Below are 18,045 nucleotides of genomic sequence, written 5' to 3' on the forward strand. Positions count from 1 at the left end.
TTCAGGAGAGAACAGGCTAGCCGTTTTGTCGTTATCGTTCTTATAAGTTTTGTTGGACGATGAAAAAAACAAGTTTTATTGGTACTTGAGAAAAATTAAATTTTTTTTATTCATAATTTAGTTCATTATATTATTTGCGGTGTAGGATTTTGAAGCAATCCTCACACATTTGTGGCTGGTCCGGACAACGGGGACAATATGTTACGGTTTTTTTTACATTACCATGAGCCTTCGCGTAGTCCATTGTATTTCTGCGTAAGGAATAACATCGTTTACAAGCACGGCGCATCGGTCTACCCAAATCATTCTTCCGGATGGCGATGGTATGATTTTTATCCGAAGATTTACAAATATTGCTGGCAGGCAATCCTAGTAGTTGTTCTGCTATGATTTCCTTAAATTTTCTAATTTTTATTTGTTTGCTAGTAGCTGTTTTGTAAATCACTAAGGCATTAACCACAGAAATTCCTAGCAACAAATGTATTCCCAGTTTCCGGTACCATTTGATTCCTTTCTTCAAAGCTGTTGCATAAGATACCATTTGATCGGAATAGTCTATTCCACACTTTCCCTTGTTATATTCCGTAACAGCCAATGGTTTTAATTTTGTAACAGATGAAACACTTGAGGAAGCACTACCAATCTTTTTGTTGATTTGAACCATGACAGGCGCGTGTTTTGTGGATAGCAATCTAACATCTCGAGTATCCCTCCATTTCAACACAATAATCCCATTACTATCCTCTTTGGCAACAATTTCTCCTTTTTTAAGTTTACCATCCATAACGACTTTGGGGAAGGGTTTTTTATTATACCTTAACGTACCAACAACATGGGTCTGACGGTTTAAGCATGATTTTGCTAACTCATAACTTGTATAAAAGTTGTCAATGTACAGAGTTCGTCCCTGGTCGAAGAGCATATCAGCAAGTTGCAAACATACATTATGCGCTAATCCAGTTTCTCGTATGCCTTCGGCCGATTTTCCTGAGTATATTTTCATTCCCCATGTGTATCCGTCGTTCGAACAAAGTTTGAACATTTTTATTCCGTATTTGTGAGCTTTGTTGGGTATGTACTGTTTGAAGATGAGTCTTCCACGCCAAGGAATCAACGATTCATCTATAACTATTTCCGCACCGGGTGTATAATTTTGTTCATATTTTTCGTGAAGTTTGTTGAATAAAGGCAGTATTTTTCCAAGTCGATCTTCTCGAGTGATACTTGTATTATCAGCAAAATGAATATTGCTCAGCAATAATTCAAATCTGTTGCGTGACATTATGCTGGAAGGTAGCTTGAAATTGTATAAATGATTTTTGGACCAATAATTGGCCATAGGGCTTACATTTACTAACCCCATCCACAACAGTAATCCAAGAAAACTTTTAATTTCTTGTGGATTAGTTTCTTTCCAATTATGCATACGGGCGCTTGGTGAAAGCTTCAATAAACTCAACTTTTGTTGTGCATATCGATTTGTTTCTTGAACAACCAAATTGATGATATCGTCATCTACGAACAATGAGAAAACATCATATGGACTTGGATCGTCAGGTAACTGCACATTGAGGCAATTCGTACGCTCACAAGAAAATGACTTCTGCCGACCACTAAATTCTTTCCATTCAATGCTTTCTATGTTTGATCCCTCAATACTGTTCAGAATTCTTTCTTCTTCAAGCACTAGCTCACGGAAAATATCTTCGACATCATGACACTGATCTTCAGCACAATTTGAATCCGAATCTGACGATATAACATTGCCACGCGCTTTTGTTTTCTGCGGTATGATGTCTTCCTCACTAGAATCTGTGGTTTTATCGATGCTTTGGAAAATATCTTCGTCGCTACTCTCTGAATCACAAATGAATCATTTTTCCATGTTTTTTGGTGATCGGTGAAATGTTCAGACAAAATAGAGTTACGTGTGACTTCGACAAGATCAAAACGAAACTGAAAATGGTTATCAAGGTGCAAGTAATTGGCGACTACCGTATTTTCTCAGAATTTAGATAAACGGCCGGGCCGTTCTGAAGCTAATCAACAACAAAAATTCTCAGAATCGATTGGTTTTGGCCCGTCCCCACGATCAAATTCGTCATGCTTTCGCGCTTTGACAGGTGTGATTGTTATAAAGATAGAGCGAGGCAGCATGGCGATTTTGCTCATAGGGGTCTTTCGCAAGCACGGCATGGTATTAGTGTCTTTTGTACACGGTACGTTGAGCGCTTCTATCATCACCCAAAAATTGGGTGATGCGGCCCCGTAGGAAGTGTTACTATCACCCACGAAATGGGTGATGTGGCAGTCAACGTGTTAAGGTGTATTTTTTAGGAGGCACAGGACATTGCCTGCGTCTGATTATTTTTGCTTCCTTGTATGTGATCCTGTTTATCGTCTTTATTTTTTGAATTTCCACCTCATATACGTATACGGGACATTCTTTGTTGAGTGTGTTGTGATTGTCTCCACATGACACGCACTTTATCACCTGGCAACTATCCTCGTGCACCGGTAAGCTGCAATTAGCGCACATACGCTCACCTTTACACCATTTTTTTGTGTGTCCGATTTTTAGGCATGTTGCGCATCTCATTGGTTTTGGTATGTATAAATCTATTAATACCGGGTAGAGACCAAAATCCACCGATCGTGGTGTTCTAATGGATTTAAACGTTATGATTGCCGTTTGAGTGTTAGTTAACTCACCATCCATTTTCCTCTTCATTATATTCACTTCCACAACCTTTTGGTTTTTTAGACCTTCTAAAATTTCTTTTTCATTCATGAATTCAATGTCCGGGCAACGTATTACCCCTTTGCAGCTGTTGAGCGTGGGATGTTCATACACTTTTACTGGGATTTCACCATTGGTGTCCGTTATTTTTTTTATTTTTTGGGCTCTTTCTGCCAATTTTTCATTTTTCACTCTTATCATTAGTTTTCCTCCACGTATGCGACTAACTTGTTCCGGTTTGCTTCCGAGCGCGTTTTCTATCACTTTTTGTAAGAGGAAAGGATTGCACCTTGTTAGGTCCTTGCCATCTATCGTCGATTCCATTACTAATACTATTTCTTCCTCTACCACGAGGTTTGTCATGTTGGAAACCATGTTTGATTTTTTCCCCATTTTTCTTTTGGGCTCACTGATTTCATTAAACGCATCGAAATAGTTTCTGAGGGGAATGCCCCCCCCCCCCTGGGTCTTGGACCCCCATTTTTACTTTGGTTGTCCTCTCTTTGGGTGTTTTGTTTTTTTACACTAGCTTACTAAAGAAATAAGAATTTCCTTTTGTATCACTCGAAAGAAAGGATTGTGTATTTAATCAATTCGTCCGTAACCGTATAACCGTAACCGTCCGTAACCGTATAATTGTTAAAACGTGTGCGTACTCTTCAGTGTCAAACTGTCGAATGTCCAAAAACCCAAAATGCAAAAGACAGCCGGACGGACTAACATTGTCGATTTACGCTACAGAGTTCAAGAGTGCACGTGTTTTAAGGCATTTTTACTGCATTATGGTCAGCAATTTTATCTTATATGACTTTAAGAAGATTTTAACTAATTTTACAACTACGTTTTATTAACATTTAGACGATTTTTCAACATTTTGCAAGTTTTAGCCCACCTTCGGGGGCATTGCTATTGTTGATGTTGGTATCTTGGGCAGCATATTGGTTGTCACACCTTCACCAAAAAGAAGAAGAAGAAGCTCACGTAAACAACATGAGAGAAGCCGCTGCAGAAACGAACAAGTTTTATCTGCATTTATATGAAATGCAGTTGTTTACATGTTGAAAATAACAGTGAGGAGTCTTCTGCATCTTCTGCCATTGCGAATAAAGCCTTATTCGCTTCTTTATCACCGTCATGTTCGTGCAACCGGTACCACCGTCATGATCATGCTGCCGGCAGAACCAAAGGAATGAAAGAAATGAATGTGCTTTTTTACCATGATACAGGTCCATCTTGTACTAGAAGAGGGTCCTTAACCTTTAGATGATCCTTTTACATCGCACAACAGCTCCAGTGCCATCTCGCAGTGGTTAAAATAGGTTACAATTTTCATCACCGCATCCGACCTATGAATGTGCATGTGATATTCTTCGTCGTGGAAGTTAAATTATTATCGCACGTTTGGTTGCAAGCAGAGCTCTTGTTACATTATATTTGCCCCTCTAATATATTGACAATAGTTTACGTTACAATCCCAGGAAAACAAGACGAGACAAACTCATGATGGTTTGATGACGGTAATGATGATGCTGTTCCACTGGAATCAGTGTCCGAAAATGCATGTAAAATAGAGACTATTTATACCTCCATTCAATCCAGGAAACACTTTTCTCTGAGGCTGAAGCTTCAACGAAACCAAAATACATACCGACCTTTTATTGCACCATCAATTTGGTGCATCTAGCGCAAATTCATGACGAAGACATACACAGCAGTGCATATATCGCTTGACTCCATCATGGGTGCTTTTATAGCCCTATTTTAACCCCCAACTCAACACAGACGTAAAAGACAAATACATAACATACTGAAGATTGAGACACACGCAATACGAGTTCGATTCTAAATATAGACGGTAAAATGATTGAGGGATGCATAGAAGAAAAAAACAACCAAGAGGGAAGGGTGAGAGGGGAAGGGGAGATGGAGCTGAAAATTTTGTTTTTGGCAGCGTTGCCAATTTTTTGGCTGCGGCAAATGTCAAAATCGGTCTAAACCCTCGTTAAAAAGACGTCTTTCGGCGGTCTAACGGCGGGCGGTAAGACCGCCAAAAGACGTCTTTTCAGTGACATTTGCGATCTGGGAATGTAAACAAACCATGTTGACATTTAATTTGTCACACCATATGACCAAACCACCAATTGATGTGCTTGAAACGTTTCAGGGTAGCTTCGAACCCTTGGGAGGGGGGGGGGGAGACTACAAAAATCTATTACCCAAATATCTTTCACCCGAAATTCTTTTACCAAAACTTCTTCAAGACATAATTTATCCCGAAATTTGATTGAAATGGCATATTTGTCGATGGTGCAGTCTTATGGAAGATATAAATTTTTCGTTGTCGAACTTATATTCGAATGTTTTTCGAAACGTCCGGATCGATGTTTTCAATTTAGGGATGTTTGGCAACGCTTCAACAGCCAATCGTCTGATGCACGAGGATGTATGGATGTGTTACGATTGAAAAATGGAAAATCATTGTGCTGTCAAAATGTCGCAAGTGATGTGAAATTGTGCTAGTTGTTGCGTGGTGTTGTGAGCCGAATCGATGCTTTTATATTGAATCAATCGGTGTTTTACTCGAAAGAATGGCCAGGCCGTACTGCTAAAAGTGCTAAAAAGTTTGATAGTGTATACATTTGCAAGTGTTTTGTGGTGTTACGTGCTCTCATCAATGTGGTGCTACGGCTAATCAATTCGTCATTCGACCGATTTAGCGCAGGGCTGCGATACAAAACCTACCTTTAGCAACGAGTGTTTTCTTTTATGGGGTGGTGCTCAGTGGTTAAAGGAGGTAATTGTTTAATAAGCATTATTCATAATTAAATCATCATTGCCTTAAATCGTCGTCACAATAACGTATGTACCAATTATTCATAGGACATTTTCTGCTTGTATGAAGATCGGCAGATGGCCAGATACGCTATACACAGTGCCAATATTATAGCTGAGGAATTAAACCTAGTGTGGAAATCAAGCGTTAGTAGTTTGGTGTTTGCTTCAAGGATTATATTCTTCTGACTGATAGAGTATAATCCAGATAGAGGTAAGTAGATTGTGTGACCAATTGATTGGCGTGTTTTTTAAGCTTAATGTTAATATCTTTCATTGTAGGGATTGAATAAAATATACACACGACAAACATTACGTGTTCGCCACACACTATTACGCAGTGAGTACAAACATGGATGTATATCTTTGGCTTTCAAACTAAGATGATGACGATAGTCCCTTTTTATCAACCACGTCGAACCTTTATCAATGTACTCATCGAGTAAACCATCGTAGCTATATTACAGTAACGTTTAACATGCTCAGCACCACATCACCCCAATTTAAGTGATGCCAATAGCACCGCCTAGCCGTATCACACAAAACTGTTAAAAGACTACTCGATTGATCTGTTATAGGATACAGAATGTTTTGGGGCTACAAACAATGTCGGTCCGGAAAATTATTGTTCGAAAGGGGAAAATTTAGTGAAACACAAATATAGATCTGACAACTTTGACAACATTCCAATGTGCTCTAAAGGAACACAAATGTGGTGTTTGTGAGCATGCATTGCAATGCGGTGAAATTTTTCGTTTGTTCTGTAAGAACAGTTAACAATAAACAACTCGTTTATGACCGATTTGTTAATAAATAATTCAAATGTCATTTTTTTACCATTTCAATCTCCTACGGAGCACAAATCAAATGAGATCATACTTATTTTGCTGTATGATCTCATTTGATCTGATTGAGGCCTGATCTTGATCTGAGGCCCAATACGTCTATACTAATTTTTCATTTTGGCATTCATTGTAGTATACTGTGTAATTTTTTTTATTTATGGGATATGGAATATATATTTATATTTATATGTATATGTATTTATATTTATATGTATTATGATTGTTTGTACCTCTATTTAAAGTTTGCCCCAAAATGTTGCATCATCGATTGTCTCACTTGGTCCGCATTCAAGAGCATACAAAATTGCTTTATTACAAGTTAAGGGATTCCTTGCTTGCAAAAAGAATCTGATGCTAAGGTTTTTTAATCCGTTCATGAAAGTACGTACCGCTATTGGCTCTCTCTCGCGTAATACGCTCTACAATATTAGTAGCGGCTGTTTCATTTAAAAATGTACCGTACGATACATGAGCTGCAGATAGTTTTTTTGCAAGTTTTTCGATCTCATCACCAAATGCTGAGATGGATTGCTTTAGTTGTTTTTGTTGGCCAAAGAGTTGGATGTGTGGGTCTCGAACAACGCCGTGTTCTATGGCGGGTAGTACTCTGGCGCTGTCGGTGAAGATCACGTTTAGAACATCCGTCGGTGAAGATGTGTTGGTGGTGTTGATACTTGTTACAGATCTGACGTGTGAATGTTTGGTTGGCTATGTGGCTACTTTTCCCTGTTTTTAATTGGTGTTTAAGGTCCCAGTCTATTATAGGTGTTTGTTAATACCAAGGGCACTGACCGCACTTTCTTCTTCTTCTTCTTCGTTTGCGAGTGAGGATGTATCCTCCTGTGTTTTTTTTACCGACCAGCAGTTTGTGAACACAATCAGAGGCTTACTCACTCTAGCTCAAGGCATTCAAAACCTGACAATTTCGTCATATGGTCATTACAATTTTTTTAACTGTGCTGTCATTTTTCGGTTTATGTTCTCCAGTTCTTTTCTTTAAAATTCTATTGGTTTTAATAAATTGAACTATCTTTTTGATTTCCTTTGCATTTTGTTCTTTCCATTTTTCTTTAAGTTTTTCTAATGATATATTCTTTCTGGTTATTTCGTATGTTTTACAGTCGAATACCATATGTCGTCCCGTGTTTGGTGCATTGCATGTCTCACAGATTCCTGTTTCTACTATTCTCATTTTGTTGAGCCAAAATGGTGAGAGGTCATGGCTTGTTAGTAATCTGTTAGTTGTTTTAATTTCTTAGGGCGTTATGTCGACAACTTTCTCCCACGGTTCGGGTTCAAAAGTTTTTTGGAATTCCAAAAATTTCTTCCCTATTTTTTTCGCCTTGGTTTTCGTACCATATTTTGGTTTCGTTCATCATATTATTTTTCAGTCTTTGGTATATATCTATGTATCTTATTTTGTTTCTTATTTCTGCTTCACTGTTTGTTCCTTGTTTTGCAAGTCGGTCTGCCCATTCGTTTCCACTGATACCCACATGTGCCGGGATCCACCATATCTCAGCGTTAATTTGGCTACCTCGTTCATGAATATTTTTCACAATCGCTTCTATTTGTAATTCCTTTTTCGCATTCTTCAATATTGTGCAGCTTGCTAAGTTGTCTGTTAGAATGGCAATATTTCTTAGTTTTAGATGATTAGCTATTTCAATTGCTTTTTCTATTGCTGTCAATTCAATCGTGGTTATTGTTGCATGATTTGTTGTTTTAAAGTTATAGTACCAGGTTTTGTTTTTGTCTTTTATATAGATACCTATTCCACTTTTTCCTTTTGCGACACTTCCGTCAGTATAAATACTTGGTTTGTTCTTTATCTTTTCGTCTATTATTTCTAATGTAATTTGCTTTAGTGTTTCTTTGTTTTTCATTTTTTTGTTATCTATTTTTTCTTTTATTTTCGTATTAATCTTAACGTATTCTTCAATGTCATTAATTTTGGCTATGGATATTTTGCTCAACCATTCTTTATGTTCCATGATTATTTCTTCTTGGTTAGTTGTCTTTCTTTTCCTTTGGTTTGTTTTAGAAATTTCTTTAATTTGTCTTCGGACTGCTGGGGAAAATGTGTACGCTTGTGTTATTTCTTTTCCTGCTATATATCTTCTTCTAATTTTTGGAGGTATTTCTGCATTCGCCGCGTGCAGTGAGTTTGTTGGAGTGGTTTTTGTGCATCCCGAGCATTTCCTTAGAGCTGTGTGTGTGACTGTATTTAGTTTGTTGCCGTTTGTGATACTGTTGTTGATTGTAAATGAGGATCCTCTTTCTATTAGGCTTCTAATGTTGGATCGGTATATCATTCTGGTTTTTTGGGGTGATATACTATTTGCTGTTGTGCATAATATTTTAAATATATTTAGTCTTTCTATAGCTTTGTTTTTCATGTGTTCTATGTGTTTGTTAAAGTTGAGTTTTTTGTCAATTATGGTTCCAAGATATTTGTATGTATTTACATTTTCTACACTGTTGTTATTTAGTTTTAGGATTATGTTTTTATTTTTCCCCATCATCATTAGCTTTGTTTTTTCTATATTGATTTTTAAATTTATTGCTGCAGCTTCCTCTTCGAATGCGTGAAGGCTTCTTTAGAGTTTTTGTTGTAGTTCTACATCATTTCTTCCTGTTGTCACAATTGCAAAGTCATCTGCGTATTGCACTAGCTTCGTATTTTTTATTTTGCTTATCCTTTGGTGTAGCTTTCTTGTATAAATGTTGAATAGCGTTGGCGATAGCACGTTCCCCTGTGGTAATCCATCAGTGACTAGTTTTTTTTTATTTTCTTATACTAATTACTAATGAGTTCTATTGTTCTATTTTTTAAAAATTGTGCGATCCATTTCACTATTTGTGTGGGAGTATTTGCTTCAATCAAATTTCTAATCAATTCTTTTAATTTTACTTGGTTGTATGCATTCTCTAAAACTACAAATATGATTCCTGTTTTAAGTTTTTTATTTTTATTTTCCATGGTGGAATTAATAAGATAATTTGTGCACGTTTGTATTGATCTATTTTTCCTGAATCCAAAGGAGGTTTCAGGGATAATTTTGTTTATCGTGCCTTGTTTGTTTAATTTCTCCAGGACTTTTCCAGGTTTTGGGATTGCTATTGCCTTTATCGTTTTGTATTGTTTATTTATTTTCCCTTGTTGCCACATTTGATTGATCTCATCTAATATGCATTTCGTGTTGTTTGCATCTAAATGTTTTAACATTTCATATGTAATGTTATCTACCCCTGGGGCAGTTTTCTTTTTCTTGCTGATTATGTTTTCCCATTTTTCCGGATCTATTAACTTTTCTTCATTTATAAATTCTGGCAGGTTTCATGTATTCTAAAGCCACTGGTTTTTCCAAACGTCTGGTCAAGTAATTTTTTTGCTAGTTTTTCGTTATTATGTATTATGTTTTCTTCTTTTGTTGATTGCTTGTTGCCTTTAATTCTCTTCACTATGTCCCACAGTTCTTTGCTAGATGAGTTTTGATTTATTAACTTTATTGTTTTTTTCTATTTCTATTATCTTACTCTTACGAATCTCTAATATTAGTTTGGCTGTTGTTTTTTCATTTTTATTAAGTTTTTTATCGTTCTTAGTTTGTTGAACTGCGTTCTAGCTTCATTTTTTCCATCCAAGCTTTTTTAATATTGGAGTTCCACCATGATTTCGGTATATGTTTTAATTTGACTTTAGTTTTTTAATTATCTTGCTTATTTTTATACTTATTTGTCTAAAGCTTTGTCCATTATTACAGTTGATTTTAGTTATTTGTTCTAATATTTAGTCTTTTTTGTATATTACTCTCTCTTCCATTTTGGTTTCTTGCTCAATGGTTATATATATCATTTTGTGCTGACTATTTCCTATGAGTTGTTCTGTTATTTGTTTGTTTATGTCCATATAAATATCTTGTGTTGCTATTGAAAGATCGATTCCTCTTTTATTTATATCGGTGGGGATGTTGGTGGTTGTCTCGTTTTTTATTATTATTAGATTTGAGGTTTCTAATTGTTCCATTATGATCTTTCCCCAGTTATCTGTTTTTTCGTCACCCCAATAGGTGTGATGGCTATTAAAGTCTCCTACTATTATTGTTTTCTCTGTACAGCTTGTTGCCAGCTGGGTTATTGCATTTTTTATTTCTTCGTTGCTTGCTTTGTTTGAGATGTATATCGATATTATCTTTAATTTTGTTTCCATTATCTCGATTCCAGCAACTTGAATAAAATGGGAGCTTTTTAGATTTTTTAGTTTAGCATATCTTAATTGTTTTTTTACGAGGATACAGCTTCCTCCGTATCCATCCTCTCTATCTACTCTCACTTTGTTAAATCCTGGTATTTTAAATGTTTTTTCTTCCTTCAGCCATGTCTCCTGTATGCATGCTTTAGTATGTCATGTAATTCCTCTTTGCAGTTGTTAATGCTTTGGACGTTGTTTTGCAGGATTTTGATTTTTATGTTGTAACCTTTATCATCTTTATTCTCCATTTTTATTTCTTGCTTTCAATAGTTCTGCTACTATTTGAATTCGTTTACTATTTTTTTTTGTTTCTTTGTCCACCTCCTAGCTGGAGAATCCGGCGAGTTCCTCATCACTGCTAATGAGTTATGAATCGGTGTCGGTGAGATCTTCGTTGTTTTCGTTATTGTCTGTTTTTGATTCTGTGTCGTTTGTTTGGTTCTTATTGTCTGTTTTTGTGTTTGTGTTTGGTTCTGAGTTTAATGTTGTGTTTGTCTGTGTTTTTTTGTTTTTTTCGTTCTCTGGTGTTGTGTTTCTGATTTATTTTTCTGTGTTTTTCTGTGTTATTATGTTTTCCGTCATTTCTTCTGATTTTTTGTTTATGTTATTTTCTGTGGTTTGGTTTTGTAATGTCTGTGCAAAGGTTTTCTTTATGTAATTTCTTGGGATAGCTGGGGTTTGTTGTCTTCTGATTTCTCTAGCTTCTCTCATCGTTATTCTCTGTTTAATTTGTATTTTTTTGATTTCTATTTCATCGAGGTAAATTGGGCATTGTCTGTCCAAAGTACTATGGTCTTCTCCGCATTCAAGGCATTTCGATTTTTTATTACAATTGTTTTGATCTTCGTGGTATACCTCTGCGCACGTTGCGCATTTTTTGTTCCCTCTGCAGAATTTTTCCTCACTCCTTTTCCTCACTGAGGCCCTCTAGCAGATCTTTATCGCTGATATTTGCTATCGCATCGCACTTTATTACTCCTTTGGATGTGTTTAATCTATCATGTTCTCTCACTTCCACGGGCATGCTTATATTTAGCTTCATCTTAGTAAGTGTCCTTGCTTGATTTTTATTCTTTACTAACACTAGTAGATTCCCGTCTCTCATCATGGAGACCTTTTTGGGATTTTCTCCTAGTGTGGCTTCTAAGCACTTCTGCACCAGAAAAGGGTTTACTGCATTTAACTTTTTTACGGGGTCCTTGCTTTCTATTACTAGAAATATTTCTTCATCCATATTTCCCACTCCTATCTCCATCCTTTCTCCTCTGACTCTTCTTTTTTTATTTGTCCTTCTCGGCGATATCATCCCTAACGGCTCATAGTATGAGCCGAAGGTCGATCCGCCCCCGGGGTCTTCGACCCCCATCGTTTGTTGGGTTTTTGCCCTTACACTATTCCTGTTTCGTTTCTTCCCTTTGACCAATATGCTTATAATTTGTTTTTTTTTTAATACCTTGCTCAGTTGTCAGTAAACTTTTCTTTTGTTATTCACAATTATCACTACCGGTCGGTTTGAAGTCACACGGTCGAATAGACCGCACTTTGTGACCGAGTTTGTGATGACAGTTCAAAAAAATCAACACGAAATTCACCAAATCAATGACTCCTTCGTCACTCTCAAATTCATCATCGCTTCCACCTCATCGATGAACGTTGCATCGCCAACAAGCTCTTCTGCTGTGTCACAACCTGGTTTCACTACACCTTAAATGAAGAACGAATTACTGATGAATTTCAACCAACAGACTAAATAATAGACAATAAAACAAACCACCATCAGTTTGGTTAAATGGTAGCTCTGCGGCAGAATGACTTATATCTTCTTTTCTCAGTTCGTCCAGGAGTCGCTTTCGTCGGTACAAAATACCACTTTTTTAAGTATTGCTGGAGTATACTGAAACCAGTATTGGACAACCAGACCACACCATAGGCCACGGTCAAACTATAAAATCAATCTACTAATCGGATCAAGATAGCTGGCGGGAATAAAATAAAGCAAATTGCTTAGATATTTTACCCAACACGTTAGTTGCTGTATTGCTGACAGAAAATGGGAAATAACTCACACGTGCATATCATTTCCTGTGCTCGATACTAACACGAGTAATCATTAGGTAAGTAGCTCTACATTAAGTAGCCCTTCCCAACAAACAATTCGAACTGGTTCGAGGCTCGAACAGGTCCGGTTCGAGCGTCGTTCGAGCCATTGTTCGAGCTCGCAAGGAAGACGCGTTCGAGCATTTTCGATGAAAATCGAGCGGGACGTTTTACGAAAGCGCCATCTATTGTGCATTGCAGTAAACAATATTTAGGACAAGATTTTTAGATGCAAAATATTTGTAAAATATATAATTTATTTTTTTTTAACGATACAGCCGTAATGATATTGCTGATCACGGTACACGTCTTTGTGTATGTTCCCAATCCATGGAAAGTGATCTTCAACGTAAAGTTCAGCTTCTAGGACCATCTAATACACATTGCAGCTAAAGATAACAAGCACTGTGATATATGCACTGTAAAGAGAAGTGATCGAAAGATTATATTAAGATTGTTTGTGTGTAAATTAAAAACAAAACCTACCACCAAGTAGCATCTTAAGCATTTGGTCTGCTATTATTAAATTTTTCGCAGCTCCATCGACCAGTAAATATGCTGTGTTATTGTGTTGAATCCGCTTTCCGGTCACATGATCCCTAGGGCACCCTTCTTCGAATCATAATGCACTTCTCTACACTATGGCGCACAGTCGAAGAAAACAACAAAACCATCGTTGCGCGTTGTCTGGAAAAATATGTCCTTAATTAATGGGCAAGTTGTAACGAATGTTGATATCACCCACCGTATCCTGTGTTTGGCCGTGTCGCAATGTCCTTCCAACACATTCTTCATATAATTGTTATGATCCAGATGAAGAGCAGATCTATTATTGTGGCTCTTGTACACCGAAGCAGTCGCACGGCTTCTTTTGGATTCCATGTTGCACCTAGTACCGGATGATCCAAACAGAACACTGTTCTCAAAGAAACAATATTGGCACAAGTATTGTACGACATGTACACGTTATTTACTTACCACAGTATTCAGAAACAATACAGATCGAATATTTTATCACTAGCTAAAGATTGTTGCACAGATTTAACTAAAAGGATTACTTTTAGCAGAGGAGATGCTCTTTAATCACAGGTCAGGCTTTGTTTACATTTCTACTTCATCCAATCTGTCAAAGCGGTAATCACCGCAGACAAAATGCAAACAAGCCATGGAAAAAGATGAAGAAGAACAATAGATCGCACCAATTCGATCTTTTCGTGCGGGAGGAAATCAAAGACTCAAACCTTTGACGCAAATTTAGCCAAGATTCGGAACCAATCTTGCTGATTTAGCAGCGCGCAGAACCAAACGACGCTTGATTCGACCAAAAAGGCTCGGACAACGTTAAAAAATTCGTCGAATTGTTTGTTGGGTTATTAAGGTAACCCAACAAACAATTCGAACTGGTTCGAGGCTCGAACAGGTCCGGTTCGAGCGTCGTTCGAGCCATTGTTCGAGCTCGCAAGGAAGACGCGTTCGAGCCTTTTCGATGAAAATCGAGCGGGACGTTTTACGAAAGCGCCATCTATTGTGCATTGCAGTAAACAATATTAAGACGATCAATGGATAAAAAATGTTTTGGAAATATAATGTTCATTTTATTATACGATATTTCCTTAATTTTGCTGTTAATTACGGTACACGTCTTTGCTAATGTTCTTAATCCAGTGCTTCTTCGTAAACGTAAAGTTGAGCTTCTACGACTACTAATACACATTGCAGCTAAGGGTAACAAACTAATTGGCCTGCTCAAACTATCGCTACTAGGCATAAAAAAATGAATGCCTATTAAGACTCTTCTGAACAATTTGTCTTAAATTCATTGTCGTTTCTTCCAATTTCAAACCTGGCTAGTCGTATTCCACGTTTTTAAACGGTGTTCGTCCTATGTAGCCTACGACATATTATTTGCAAAATGTTATGTGTTAAGCCTTGGCCCTGAACTAATCAACAATTGATAAATTTAATTAATTTTAAAAAGATGAATTTTACGAAACATTGGACATAACACCAACGTCACGTGGTGAATTAATAAACCATATATAACTAAAAGCATATCTCCTATTTGATCATACCGATGGTCCTGATTAATTATGATCCATTTTTATGTATTCCTTATGGTGGTTTACTTAACCGACCTCCTCTGTAAATTCCAACTCGTTCAACTTCGGCAGGTTGCAAAGACCCTTTTATATACGCAAATCATCAGATCGAATCACCTTAGTTTGTCCTCCTTTCTGCGCACGCCCTAGATCCTCTTTACAATTATTCTCCTGGCTGCTTTACGATGCTAGTAATGTTTTAGATTTTAGCATCTAGCTTAGAAATTTTAGAAGCTTTAATTAATATGGTTAATCCGCGAGGCAAACAAATTAATAAACATACACATGCACATAACCGTAAACAATATCGGTCACCCAGCGAGCGTCTGGCAACAGCATCAGCAAGATATTTGCATTAACCCTATCGATCAGGCAACTATGTGCAGCAACGACACCGTCAGAATACTAGATTTGAAACCCGATCTACCAAATCAGTCATGTCCAATTCATGTGTACTGTAATATATGCACTGTAAAGAGAAGTGATCGAAAGATTATATTGGGATTGTTTGCGTGAGCAGTAAATTAAAAACAAAACCTACAACCTTGTTGCATCTTAGGCATTTTGTCTGCTATCATTAAATCATCCATCCACATGATCCCTAGAGCACCCTTCTTCGAATCATAATGCACTTCTCCACACTATAAGCGTTGAGAAAATGACATAACCATCGTTGCGCGTTGTCTGGAAAAATATGACCTTAATTAATGGGCAGATTGTAACGAAAGTTGATATCATTTACCTTGCACCGTATCCTGTTTCTGGCCGCGTCGCAACGTCCTTCCAGCACCTTTGTCATATAATAGCTTTGAGCATGTTTTTTTGAACTCGTCGTTTAAAATGTTTTTAAACTCTAATCACATAAACAACGGAAGCTTATCGTGTTGGCTCTCTTTGCATTAATTGGCAGGTACCTACAAAAAATAAAGTTTATATTTAGAATGAATGGTGGCTTACCGAAAAAGAAATGTGTTGAATGAATATAAGCGCTGCAACGAATATTCATAAAGACTGCATCGGCGAAGATTAGTTTTCCGTATGGTTGACTCGCAGCAGAATGTTGGTAAACATCGGTGATTAGCACTGCTAGTCAAATTGACAGTTGGACAGGTTCTATCGATCAAGAACGACCGCGATCCGCGATGATCGATAACGATAACGATCGGGTTACTTCGTGTCACACGAAGGTTAAAAGGGTTCAAATTGGCGGGAGACCGCAGCATCAGTAGCATCACGGATACGAAACCTGCAACAAAGGAAAAAAAAATTTTAAACTTTTCAAAAGTGCATACTGTTTCTCTGTTTGTTTCGCTAAAAATTCTGCTTTCTGCTCTTCATATACTACAAAATTTACACAGGTAATGTGTATGACTGATGCACGATAAACCGAGGATATGTGAAAAAAATATAAATTTTGTGCAAATGATAATTTTAGGCAAAGTGATGGCATTTAACGGTAACGACGAAGGTGCCGGCTCGTCGCGAAAGCCGTTTTTGTTAAACGAGCTTTTAAAAAAAATTTCAACGAGAGTGGATGTTCGTCGTGTGTGTAATGTGGAAGAAAGGAACAACAAACGGATTGCACACGAAGAGCTTAGACCGGCTACAGAAATTAAGCGTCGTGCATCCTTTAAAGGGCCAGCAAGCAAGCCGAAGCAGGTGGAAAGGGTTACCGAATGCGCTAGAGAGCAACCTGTTCTACCGCACGCAGCAGCAACCGCCCTACAGCAGCCCGATATATACAGTTTATTAACAGATGTAAAGCGTAGCGTAGATAACTTAACTGGTGAAATGTCAAACTTGCGAAAGGATATTACGAAGATGGAAAAGCGTATAGGAACGTTAGAAGCTGTAATTTCAGTAGTACAAAACACCGTTTGCGATCGAGACACGGGAAATATTATCAGGTCGCAGTTTGAGTTCGAAAAAATATCCAGTGAAGATGAACTAGCTGTATTTGAGGAAAGGATGTCAACGGATGCTGAATATTATGAAAAAGTTGCGGATTGGCTTGATATGGTCATAATAGAACAGGATCCGTTCAATAGAATGCACCTGGCATTGGATTTGGTTTTCGAAAAATCCTTTTTGCCTTTATGTAGTTGGCGAGGCGGTTCAATGCCAGGTGAAAGAAAAATTCCCATGGCAGCTCAAGTTTCAGTGCTTAGGCTTTTCAAGCATGTGGCAAGCAATCGCTACAGTATAGGAACTGATAAATTAGTTCATGACTTTTTCCTAAAAAAACTTAGATATGCTAAAAATAGAATTTCATTACAAAACTATAATAGATCGCGATGTCATCGAAGGGACACGTTATGAGACGGTATTTGTGAGCTGCTTTTTTATGTATTTTATGTTTTAATTATGTATTTATTTTTATGTATTTCCGTGTTAGTAAGTGTAAGTAAGGACAATATGTTGCAAACTAAATTATTTGACAACCTTTATGCGGCATAAATTAAGTCGTTTTGTGCTTTCCTTGACTTTGATGTTTTCCATGTGTATCATATTTTAACAAAAAATGTATCAAACAAATCAACATGTTCAACAAAAAAAACTTATCTTCGGTTCTAAAATTTGTAGCTATTCAAGAATATCACAGTAGCGCAATACGTAACACTTACACTTAGCACAGCATGGACGATTAACGCGTCGTAATTGTATACATTATTATCCAACTGACAAAAAAAGAAGTCAAGTCTTAGAACTATGGATGCAAAGACAACATGGCTTGCTTGTCAAAAATAATTAAATAAATAACATTCATAACAATTTATACTTCGTACTAAACTAAACAATCATGACATTTCAGGCCGTTTGCCTATGACAAAGTATGCAGGAGGGGTGTTATTATAAGCCCTTCTCCATTGTCTATTTTTACAGAAACAAGCTTGCATTTTATATCACGAACATCTACCTTTATAATAAATCGAGATAAATCCTTTATATCAGTCCTAAACGTATGCAGTACGGTAGAAGAAAACGAATTCACTCGGAACAGTTCGTATTGCTTTTGGAACTGATATGCGTACACAGCTATTGTTGATCCTTCTAGTGCAGCACGGCAATATTTCATAATCGTATTTTTTTTTGTTAAGAACCACTCATTTCGATGACCTTTTTTTAATATAAAATCAGTTTTTATGTGCAGCGCAATATTGTGGCCTTTTGTAACGA

At 37.0% G+C, this 18,045-nt stretch overlaps 1 long non-coding RNA gene across 1 annotated transcript; it reads right to left on the reverse strand.

Moving 5' to 3' along the window:
• Positions 1-14,353: 14,353 nt before the first annotated feature.
• LOC128307528 (uncharacterized) lies at positions 14,354-15,919 on the reverse strand. The gene is made up of 3 exons (XR_008287636.1): positions 15,611-15,919; positions 15,413-15,552; positions 14,354-15,337 (listed from the first exon to the last, which is right to left on the reverse strand). It is a non-coding gene; the product is annotated as an uncharacterized LOC128307528 (long non-coding RNA).
• Between the last annotated feature and the right edge of the window lie 2,126 nt (positions 15,920-18,045).

Source organism: Anopheles moucheti, assembly GCF_943734755.1.
Source record: "Anopheles moucheti chromosome X unlocalized genomic scaffold, idAnoMoucSN_F20_07 X_unloc_1, whole genome shotgun sequence".
Classification (NCBI taxonomy): domain Eukaryota; kingdom Metazoa; phylum Arthropoda; class Insecta; order Diptera; family Culicidae; genus Anopheles; species Anopheles moucheti.